Consider the following 12,578-nt stretch of genomic DNA (forward strand, 5'->3'; position numbering starts at 1 on the left):
TGGGCCTCATTACGAAGAATGCGGTAGAGGGTTAATGGCGCCGGTAGAGCTGCCGGCACCATTAAACCTCTACCGCCTCATTACGAGGTCTGCTCACGGGTCCCACTAACGAGGTCTGGTAAATCCAGGCACCCTTAGCGGGACCCGCTAGCAGACCAGAATGCTAACAACGGGCCCGTCATTAACGGGCCCGTTGTTAGCATCCTCCCCATTCCCATTGAGCCCTATGGGAGCTCACATGGGAATGGAGATGTACCGGGTCCGGGTCCCAGGAAAGGGAATTACCGGGCCCTCCAAGTTTGGAATGGCCTGGTAATTCCCCATTCCTGTAACCCGTACCTGGTACCCGGTACCCGGTATGGGGGTAACCATGCTGCTAAAAGCGGCTTGGCTACCTCCATACTCGTAATGAGGCCAACGTTCCAGGTCACATTCCCAAAGCAGGAGCCTTTGGCAGCTGACTAGTACTTCTTGGCCCGTAAAAGCATGCCCTCACCATCGCAATCTCAGCAGTAGAGCTGAGGTCCATGATAATGGATAAAGTAAACTCTGCTATCAATAAAAGGATGCCCCTCCTCCAGCCCCCCAACTTTCACGCTTTCACTCTTACAGACAGCAGCAACTCTGGATTCTGCCACATATGGATCTCCAGCTCCGCACAGGTGGATGGCTGAAGAAGAAGGGGGGATGGCAGTGGTCGAAGTGTGCGAAAAGAAGTAGTGGAGCTATGTGCCCTGCTGGCCTGCCCCTGCTCCCCACAAACCCCATTGCCACAACCCCTCCCAAACACAATACACCCCCGCAAACACTTGCACCTGCTGTTTAAGGGAACGTTCAGTGCAGTACACTGAAAGTGAAGGTTTCAACTTCTTCCTACACTTTTATTTTAAAACAAAACCATTCCGGAACGGTTTCATTTTAAAATAAAAGTATAGGAGCTGTACAAGCTAATTAAAAAAAGTATAGGAGCACCGCTCCCGACCGCTCCCGCTCACTTCGACCACTGGGGGATGGCAGTAAAGTTTCTGAAGAAGGAGATTGTGGAAGCTATTGCCAGATATTATATTCTTCATAAATTGTACTTGAAGGATATTACACACATATTGGTCCCTGGGGTGTCACCGATGCACACAGTTGTGTGGGATGTTTTCACCCATGCATCCGAGCCCTACCACAAAAACTGTGCCTTACTGGCATTGAAAACATCAGGATGGCCAGAACTTCCTAGAAAATGCACAGGGAAATGCATGAAGAATAGGCTGCCACCCATTTTTGCCTATGTTGTGGGCACAGAAGGGCACTGCCTAAAACCACCATTGGGCTACACACAGTAGCCTGAAACCATTGCAAAAGGGGCAATGCTGATTGCCAAAAGCAACCCATAACTATTGGGAATTCATTTTCTTCAGGTCAAATATGGCTAAATTATGGGCACAAAATTATTTTACTGCAGAACCACACCAGTGCCATGTGCTGAACCTGGATAATATACTTCCATGTAAGACCACTCTATTGAAATGCAGTAATTCAAGACAACTCAAAAATGGATGCAGTACCGACAAATTCCCCAAGGTGGCTCTAGCGGTCTAAACTCTGACAGGGAAACTGTATTTAGGAGTTGCAAGAGGGACAGGGACTTCAAAGCTTGTTAGTTAATTGAAAATCTAACCACCTGCTGTTCCCAGAGACAATCTGATTTGATTAACAGGCCAAAAGGCTGGGAAACCTTCTCACCTCAGAAAGCCCAGGATATCACATGGTTATGCTAACCAAATGCAAAGTGGTCCCCTGGTCTGTTGACCTTAGCTTGCTGGAGCCCACACAAAAGACCTTTTCCCTTGAATAGGATATGGTGATTTTGACTGTTTCCTGTCAACAAAGATCTGCCAGCCAGGAGAGACATGTGATCACTATCATCCCCAAACTTTGGGGGCGGACTCAAACACTGCAGTACTTTGAATTTAAAGCAAATATATATTTTACAGAAACACTGATAACTCTTGGTAACCAGATGACATAAATGTGAAATTTGGGGATCCTTAAAATGAAAACGTTGCCCATAATTCAAGCCCAAACTCCAATTTGTGTGATGTTCTGGGGCAAACCCCCGCTATTTATTGATACTACAGACTCTGTGTTTAAGCTAGAGACATGGGAATTTACTGGAGTATGTATGGACAGGCCGTGTATATGTGTCTAACTTTTAATGAAAAACCAATGTTGCATAACCCACTAAAATCGAAAATAAGTTTCCATTTCTTTACCCAAGCTCCTAGAAACGCCAGAGTCGGAACAGTGCCTACCTCATGTGATATATGATGTGTGTAGGTGTGTAGGTGATCTAAAAACAACTGTGTAATTGGGAAATATGTATTTGGATCAAATATAGATTTGTGTGTAAAGATGACAGGGGAGGGCCCTATGGCCATAAAATCTACCTCATCACTCTGACTTACAACTCAGTTCCCCCAATCATGGGAGAGGGGAGAATTGGGCCAATGACAAGTAGAGAGGGGCAGGCTTAGCTAAGCCCAGGCACACACCCATTTTCAAAACACATAAAAAGAGACTGCTGGGCAGGTAGAGACATTCAATTCCATTTGCTGCGGAGCATGCTGACCGACGACTTCACATCCAGAGATCCAACACTTAGACTTCCAAGCTAAACAGAGACTACAGAACTTTGAACCAAGAAGGCCCACTGAAAGCAACAGTATTTGTCAGCAGGCCTCAAAATCATTTGCAAACTATTCCGCAGCCGGGCGAGCTGTCTGAATTCTTTTGCAAGAACCTGTAGCAGTACCCAGAAAGCCGTATTACATCCAGAATCCAGAGAGGCTAGACCAGCAGAGCAGAGCTGACCCAGATCGCTGTGAGCAGAACCGGTGCCTGATTGACCCGCCGAGCAGACAGAACTGCAAATTTATATTGTGAGTACCTAGCAGAACTGTGCAGAACCAATCTCTTAGTTAAAATAATCTAATCCAAACTATTTTAACCTAAGTAGAACTGCCTCCTAGAAATCGTGTCATCTGTCATTTTTAAAGCTGCACAACTGTCACCTGTCAATTCTGAAGCTGCAAGCTGTCACCTGTCATTTTGAGTTTACTTTAAATCTGAAAATCTACCTTTATAAAATCGTCCGTATCTCTGGAACCGTTTGGACTAGGAACGAGATTTCCTCTGAAAGCTTAGATTCCAAGCATTCCAACAAGCCTAGAACCGACTTCCTACTCCTTATACTTTTTCCACCATCTCGATTTACGCACTTGCGAAATTTACCGCAATTTGCGATTTTCGCTCAATTTCTCCACGTGTCAAAATAGCAGCTCCATTCTTTCTTTTGTTAAAATCCGTTGCAACTTGGTAATAACTCATAGAGCATTGCTAAAGTGAGCCTGAACTAATACCAACACGCATCTCCCACTCACCCTGAATCTCTAGAGGGAATTAAAATCAGTTGGCACATTTTTTCATCCATTGCCATCACATTTAAAAAGCCTTTTGGGCCTGTGTTTCAAACTCCTACCTGTTTCCTCTAAGCTTGCTGTGGGGGAACTGAATTTCGTATTGTATTTGATTGCATTCCTGAGAACTGTGTGCTCCTCTTTCCATCTCCTTCCATTTCTTACATTGCATAGGGGAGGGGGGTGAATTGCCAGAGAAAAAGTGATTATCTTATCTTTTGCTAAAATCATATCAAGTATTTCTGTACTGCATTTTATTCCTCATTGCTTTTCCCTTGAAATCATAAAAGTATTTTTGCTACTTTATCCATCCTATACTAACTCCTCATTGATTGTAAAGAAGTGTGCTAGTGCCAGATTACCCATTGTTGATCAACATCATATGTCTAAGTGTACTATCAGATCTTATGTTATAGAAGTGTGATATATATATGGTTTAAAATTTCAAATAAACCTTTTAATTTGCAAAACAAACCTACTTCTTGGCTCAGTGGGGTCAGGGGGATTCTAAGAGGGGGGTGTTATACAAGGGTGGTCATCCAGAGTACTGAACTGAATATAAAAATACATCAATAAGGGTTTTCCTCAGCATCCCAGACTAGGCATTGATTTAGCTGTAGTGTTGATTGAATATCGCTTCCAGTTGCTATGTGTCTATCCTAAAGACTGGTTTTCCGGTGTTACAGAGTATCTGAAACTTGATCATGAGAGACTGGAAAGTGGCTGAAAAGGCTGCTGTGCAAAAGACTATGTCCAATCTCTATCCCTCCAGGGGCTTAGCTTGGGATTCACAGAGACTCTGAAGGTAAAGTCCACCCTCCCTTGTTTCACAGGAGGTATCTCTGCGGATAGAGAGGGTGTGGCTCCTTCACATCCTATGGACAAGAGAGCATTGCCAGCTCTGAGGTGGTTCATGAGTAGGAGCCAGCCTCTGGTAGTGGTGGGTATTGTAGTTGCACTCCCAGACAATTAATTTAATGCATTCAAAGTTACCTAAATTGTCATTGGGGGATACTGTTAAGTTTTCCACTGGAGCACCAGGACCGAGAATAGTGACCTTCCCCATGACTGGCCATGATGGAGAGTGAGAAGCGGCAGCTAGAGCTCCATTCACTTCGGGGCCATAGTTCTCGACTGGTTTGGTGCCTTCCACATCAAATCTGCCTGGGTCACAACACTATTAAAGAAAACCTCCCTTAACCCCTAGAGCTCCACAAACTAGAGCCTAGCCCAAGCCGTAGTCCAGCAGTTCCTGCAGCTAAACCACCTGCTAGGCAAAAGGCAAGCTGGCTTCTACCCTATGCAAAGCAAAGAAACTGCTCTACTGTACTTAAAAATACAAAGGGACTCCATCCGTGACTCCGGTAAATTAGCTACCCTCCTCCTGCTAGATCTGTCTGTGGTGTTCAACCTAGTCGATGATAACATCCAATACTCCCACCCCAGCCATCACTTCTACTTCTCTCTGTCAGTCACTTCGAGGATCAAATCCATTCTCAGTGGTCGCACCACGTGAATATTTTTTGGGCAATCAGCAGCTGATCCCATCCCCATCCGGCTAGGTGTATCACACGGGTTGTGTCTCTCTCCTACACTGTACAACACTTACACAAAATCGCTTTTTTGATCTCCTTGATTCCAGGGAGATCATCTACACAAATTTCACAGATGACACACAAACACTCATCCCTATCACAGATGATCACATCTTTGACTCGATTAAAACCAACCCATCAAAGTATACAGCACAATCCAAAGCTGGGTGGCCACTCACAACCTATGCTTAACTGTTGAAAAAAACGGTGCTCCTCATCATTGGCTCTCCACACCCGCATAGTCACCTGGATGCTACCTTTTCCTTCTTCTGTATTGACGGCATGATCATCCCTATTCTGAAACAAATAAAAACGCTGGAGCTTTACGTTGAAGCAGACCTAGCCATGACATTCAGATGAATGCCATAGCATCATCTACTGCCTACACTGCAAGACTGATCTGTCCGAGTACACAATTCCTCTCACTGAGCAACTACCTCACGCTTGCATGAGCCTTAGTACCCCGGTCTAATGGGCTGGGGTACTAATAGCAATAAGCCCCACGCCGGCGGGCCATTGCCGCATAAGGTAATGCCCCCAGGGCCTTTGTTAAGGCCCTCACTATGCTCGGGCCTGTAACTATGGGCCCCAGGGGTATTACCTTAGGTGGTTTGGCCCGCCGGATCAGGGCTTACTGTCATATTAAATCTATATGTGCATGAGACAGTGCCACAATGGCTTACAATGGACAAAATGGAAAGGCTGAATTTGGACTGTCATTCTATCCAGGAAGGAAATAGCAAAACAGGGCACACATGGATTAAGACGCCCGCCCACGACAATTTGACCCAATCACAAACCGCAGAGTTCCAATTTGCAAGAGACGGACTGAGAATGGATGCACTGTCTGTGGAAAAGATGAGAGCGAGAGGAGATCCTTAAGCACTGTGAGTCTCCAGGAATCTGCGTGATCCGACCGCGGCTGCTTTTACCACAACATAAATGTTTGCATGAGAAATGTACGAACCACAAAAGGTTCATACATTTCCCATGAGAACATACATTAAAAACCCCTACAAACCCACACCCCCACCCACAACACACCCCACACCTCCAACACACCCCCAACCACGCCCCAGCATACCCCCACCCTACTTACCTTTGAGGACGTGCTGTCTAGCATAGTGAGCGGGGTATTGCAGGGGGACATGCCCGCAGACCCCAGCTTTTTGGTTTTTCATTTGGTGGGGGGCTGGAGGGATGTCCCCCATAACTCCTGCTCACTGTAGTGAGTGGGGTGTTACGGGGACACCCCCCCAGCCCCAAGTCCGACCCCACCTAAACACCTAAACACACACCACGAAAAGTTTGAACTTTTGGTAGTTAGAACTTTTCGTGGTGTGTGTTTTAGGTTTTTTGCTGGGGTCGGACTTTTATAGTTGATAATTTCGTACAATACCAGTCTCCAGGAGCCACGGAGAAACAGCGATCACTGGATGTTAACCAGGTAAATGAATCGGATGTAGAGCAGTGTCTCGATGTGCGTCACAAAGGAGTTCTCACTTTATTTGGCACTGAGTCAGATCGGGCTGGAGGGTGACCACGAATTATAAAGAACAACGATTAATGGGACTTCATGACGCTCACTTCATATTATGTCATACCTTGAAGAGTGGTCTATCTGATGTTGGTCTACGTTATTGTTATTGTTGGGATAGTAGCTGCAGGCAGGGGTTAATTACAGGGACTCCTTGTCAGAATATGATTAGCTCGTTTTAGGTGTTGGATTAACAAAAATCTCGTCGGGGTTACTCAGAGGAAGAGGTTATTTTGCAGAGCGGAGTGCTTCATGTGAAAACATGTATACACGTAGTTCCTTAAGCCATAGGCGGGTTAAACCAAGTTTCCGCCACGTATCTATACACGTCATAGTCTACATGCCTCGACCACAAAAGTACCCTTAGTGGCTACCATAGTGGGTGTAACGTGTGCGGTGTTTAGGTTTAAAATTAGGAACAGTAAACACCACATCTAAAATTCCAGAACTGTTCGACAGGCAACATGGACTTGTAGGAGAATGCTCGCCATTAAAAAAGTGTAATGATCTTTGGGTGCTAGTTAGATTGTATATGGCAACGATGACCCTTCAGGAAATGTGCAACCAATTTATAATTATAGTAATTTAACGAGCAGCATATTTAACTCTTGTAGGAGTTAGGGGACTGTTGGCCAGTTTTTTTCTTCAAAAGAATGACTTATGAATGTTGCTAGGAAATGCTCAACATGTAAGCACATATTAGGGTTGGGGCAAGTGGCATATGTTCAGTGCATGGGTATACATGCCAAATAAGATCGGAATATATCGTCGGTGGCACATGTCTGTGTGGATGCAGGTTGAGGATGGAATGGTATACGTGGCACAGGTTATCCGCATGTAAATGCTGGGAGGGGGTTTGTGGCAGCATGACATGGGTAAAATGAGGCCTGTGCAAAACTTGATGTCTCTCTTGTAAGGAATCTAGAGTTTGTGTTGTTCCTTGGCTGGATTTATTTAATCCTATGGATCACTTGTGAGGTATGAATGTTCTGTCCTTTGCCTTGTGGCACCTTGCCATGCTTCAGTATGTGTTGTGTCAAGGAGGCATACCTTTAGTTACAAGGACGGGGTCCTTCAACCTCCGAGGTCCCTAGATTGAATTCTTCTAAAGGCCTGAACCAATGCTGCTGTGGCAGTGCACCAATGATATGTTCTCTCCTGTCCTGCCCCCCCCCCCCACCCCTTGCACATACTGGCGGTCCCGTCCCTTGTGTTGTTTGGTGTGATTGTTAAAGTAAGGAGATGTGTGGCAGCAGTTCTTCCTTCCCGACTGCGTGCCTTTGTGTAGTTTTGGTGAAGACGTGGAGAGTGTGTGCTTTCTTGCTAGAGTGCCGCCTCCCAGAGTTCTACATACTTTGTTTGTGTCTGGCTTGTTCTATAGTAGAACTCTGTGGGTCCGCCAGGATGGTATGTGTCAGTGAATCCATCACGAGAAACACTTGCTTTAAAACCAGTAGCTGGCAAACTAATAAAGGCGCAACTTGCATGAAGACTTACCTGAGGACTCTAACGTCCTTTCAGTGAAGTAGGGCACCTGCAGAGATGCACATGCCACCCCAAATGTGTTGACGCTATGGGGAGCAGCACTGTGTGTGTGGGGGCGGGGGGCTGACATGACACAGGCTTCCTAAAAATATTTGGGCTCTAGCACTTATTTATTTACAAATTAAGCATGTACATGAAATGTCCTTTTCCAAATAATCAACACAATTATTTGAAAGACGCAAGAGGCTTAAGTAGAGCTCAAGTTGCAATCACTGTCACTAAAAAACATGCATATCAATAATCACTATATCCAATTTGTAAGATCCATGTAAGCGTGTCGTCACAGAAAGTCCCCTATGAACCTGGCTTCGGACACAGCACTCTTCATATGGAGACAAGCGCCGATGAGAGAGCAGCGTTTCCCCTGTGACTCCGCCGATCAGCTGAAAAAGAAAAGAAAAAAAACAGTCCATTCTGAGACCAGCAATATCTGTCACCAGGAGCCCTAGACATTACCCTCTCTTTTTATACCTCCTAGAGGACGCTATTCTTCTCTGCCTTCAACTAAAATCCACGGCAGCTACCACCTCGACTACCAATAGTGCTAATCACTATCCCTGGGGACACTAACATTAGAGGACGCCAAATCATCATCCGGATTTAGAACCGGCATTCTTCTGCTTCTTAATACTATCTCTACAAGCAGAAGGGCAACCACCACCTCAGCTCTTACCCGAAGACGACCACCAGAGAAACAAACCCAGAGGCCCAGATGAAGGCTTTGCAAACAAGGAGCCGAAACGCCTGTGGTTCAAGCATAAGATTTTGCTGATACATTCCACCAGAACTCCAAAGGGGGCTCCTCCCCCTGGCGTAGACCAGCGGTTTGGTATTCTGTCGAAATATTTTTAACCCACTTAAGAGCTGACCACCTCAATTAGTTTCAGCTCTACAGTCAACCTAGAACTATTAGACTAGTTTGAATTTCTTATTTTTCTATCTCTCTCTCCAAAGACAAAATGCATGTATATGAACACATCCTTGCCTTGGATTAACACTAGGGATTGTATGTATAACAATGCAGAATATTGCCTCTATATGTGCAAATACTGTTACTCTGTCTTTTGGTCATTTCTTTACAATAATGTGAATATGAAGTAATATTTACTTCACAAAGCAGTACTAACACACCCTTGATTTATACATTGTGATGTGGGTCAGTTCTGTGTAAAAACATCACAATACCCATATTCTGTTCATTTATTGTATTATGAATATGTTAAATATACATCCAGTCCTGGGACTGGGTCTGCTGAATAAAAGCATTTTGTTTTGAGCACGAAAACAATGGCTCAGGGTACATGTATGGAACTTATATCCAGAGTAAAATAACCCTACTATTTGGATACTCAGCTTACTTATGAAGCACTATTTGAAAATAACATACTGATACAGCACAGTAGAACACTCCAATTGAGGTTAGAGTGAAAAGCATTTCTATGTGGTTGGAGCCCCTCTTTGTTATCTACCCTATGAACCTGAGTGCAGCTCCTGCACAAACCTAAATTTTGTTATCATGGCTACCAGAAATTTCAATATATGGTAAGAATATGTGATAATGGTAGGGGTAATGATAAAGATGCACCTTCTAGCAGCCCCTGAGCCAGACAGCAGAGAGGGTCTGTCACAGATAATGGATAATGGTAACATGCATTGTACACAAAGGTTTGGAAATATGTTTTAATGGACTAGGCAAATGGAAGTCGAGCTACATACGTTATACGCCATATTACTAGAAAGAGGAAACCAGATTCACGTTTTTAATTGTTGACTATGCAAAGGCTCAGACTCACATTCTTCAATGCTTTTTGGGGCAGCATTTAAGCCTGGGGTTCCACCTCCAATATTGTTTCAAGCGGCACATTTGGAACAGACGGACAGGAAGAGTTTCTGAGGAGAAAATGAGTTGACAGTTGACACAGCTGTGACTGAATGCGACAGTATAGCCCTGGAACAACCTCTCAGAGCTGGAACCCTCTCTGAGACCTACAAAAGGTGCTAAAAAAGAAGACGAAGCATAACAACAAGCACATGAGTTCAAATGAGAAGATCGATGACCAAGAAATCAAGCAGAATTATGATAACATACTTAAGGAGCAGACCGAATGAAATAAAACTAAACTAGCTCTCACTGTAGGAATTCAAACAGATCTAAATCAAGTGCCACACAAAATTGCACCGATATTTTTGCTAAAATCTAAATTGAACGGAGTTAAGCCTTTGGCACTGAAAAGTTCCGAAGTAGCTGTCCTGAATGAACAAAAAAAAACGAGATTCAAGTATCAACAGGGAATCAGCTAATTGTTGAAATTTACATGTGATCAACTCGTAGAACCAGAATGCCAAAATAAAAAATAAAAAAAGATTGGGCATGCACATGTAAAGATAAACAAGAGGAGCAAGAAGACTTGCCTACACAAGCACATGAAGAGAAAACTATTAATGTCAGCCCATATGCCCTGCCAAAAGAATGGATGAAGCGAACAAACAGAAAAAAGAGAGGTGAGAAGCCGCTCAATAGAAGCACGATTCTTCATATATTCAAAGATGTGACAGATCTATTTTTCTTCTCATCCTCAGACATAGAATATGTCAAATTCCCTATTAAAACCAGCATAGAAGTGGTGGAGATCGGCTTGCAAACCGTAGTGGAAGCAAGTGCAATATTCAAAGCAAATAAAGATCTAAAGGAGCTGGGATACATTGTCTCGGCTCAGATGCAAACTTGAAAGAATGCACAAAAGATGTGCAAATTATGATAAGAAACAACAGACACGCACAAATCATAACAGTCACAAATTTATATTGGAATCCGACGAAATCAACACTGAATGAGTTCCTATCAAACATAACCAATATTCTCACAAAAGTGGAAGCTCTAGTATTTTATTTGTATTTTATTCATTTGTAAAGCGCTCCTGGCCCTGGGGCATCTGGGCGTTACACCATAGTAGTAGGTGATGTAAATTCTCAATGCATCACTGCGACTGGGAAATTAGGGGTCACATAAGGAAACCAACAGAGAATGGGAAGAAATGTTTGACCTATCTTACAGATTGGAACTTTGTCATGGCAAATGGCAGGTTCAATGGTGGCATCCCTGCAAATCCCACATGGAAATGGGGGAACCCAATCACAGCGATTGTTCACCTGTTTTTATCAGGAGAACTATTTGACAAATGTCAACACTTCAGCATCAAAGAAAATCAAAACAGCGATCACAACATGTTCATTACCTCTATAGATTGAAAAGTAGAAGCAGCCAAACATAATTACTCCGATCAGATACAAGTAAATAACGGTAAAAACAGATTGGCCACCTTAAAGAAAAGGTGGGAAGCATTGAATAAGAAATTAGAAAACTGCCTAGATACGCTAAACGATGGAGAGATCACCAAAGTATGCAACCCTCAGAACTTTGTGGACTTTTTGTGGGACTTAGACACGCCACAGAACACACAAACATGCTTTTGATGAAGCAACATGGGCGAGGAATAAAGAAATGAGAAAAGCTAGGCGTGAACTCACAAAAATGCACCTGAATAGATCACAGTTTGACCATGATCTTCATAAACCGAAATATGAATATAAAAAATGGTCTACGACAAATAAGCAAATATATCTACAGACTGATTGAGAATGTATAATACAGGCAGTAAATCACACAAACTCAAGGAATATTTGGTGCATCATCAACTCAATGACAACGGACCAACGTCACGGCCAAAGTAATGTGATCCCTGAAGAAACATGGCAAACTTACCTAAGTGACCATATTAAAAGATCTACAAGAGCTGTGGAAGAGGTTGCATACAATGGGGACTGGAAGTTAACCATTGACAAAAATATAATAACAGAACTGATTCAAAAATCATCAGCATCCAGGGCTGCTGGCCAAAATGGGCTGACCAATGCAATACTAAAGTCCTACATCTCAATATGCTCAGAAGTTCTCACAACTTTATTTGGTAAAATAATTCAAACAAAACAAATTCCAGAGTCCTTGAGGAAATCCGAAATAATTCCCATTTACAAGAAGGGAGATCGGGAAGACTCGAAGAACTATCGCCCAATATCCCTATTGGATTTAGATGGTAAAATCTTTACCGGAATAGTGCTAAAAGAACTTGAAATATGGGTAGAAGATACAGGGATCATGCTAAAACATCAAATCACTTTCTGCAGTGGTCTATCAACAATGCTAAATGGTACTCTAATGAGTCTAATAACAAGCAAGTCATTTCAAAAAGGACATAACACATTTTATGCTGCATTGATTGACTTTTCCCAAGCCTTCGACACCGTCAATAGAGACCTATTGTGGAACAAGCTAAAAAGTTGGGGAATACCAAGCACTCTCCTAGTGATTGTGATTGAGCTCCACAATCAGACCAGACTAGAAATTAGACTGGATAAAGCAGAAAGATTGAGCAA

This window comes from Ambystoma mexicanum, chromosome 2p, assembly GCF_040938575.1.
Source record: "Ambystoma mexicanum isolate Mex_15411 chromosome 2p, UKY_AmexF1_1, whole genome shotgun sequence".
Classification (NCBI taxonomy): Eukaryota; Metazoa; Chordata; class Amphibia; order Caudata; family Ambystomatidae; genus Ambystoma; species Ambystoma mexicanum.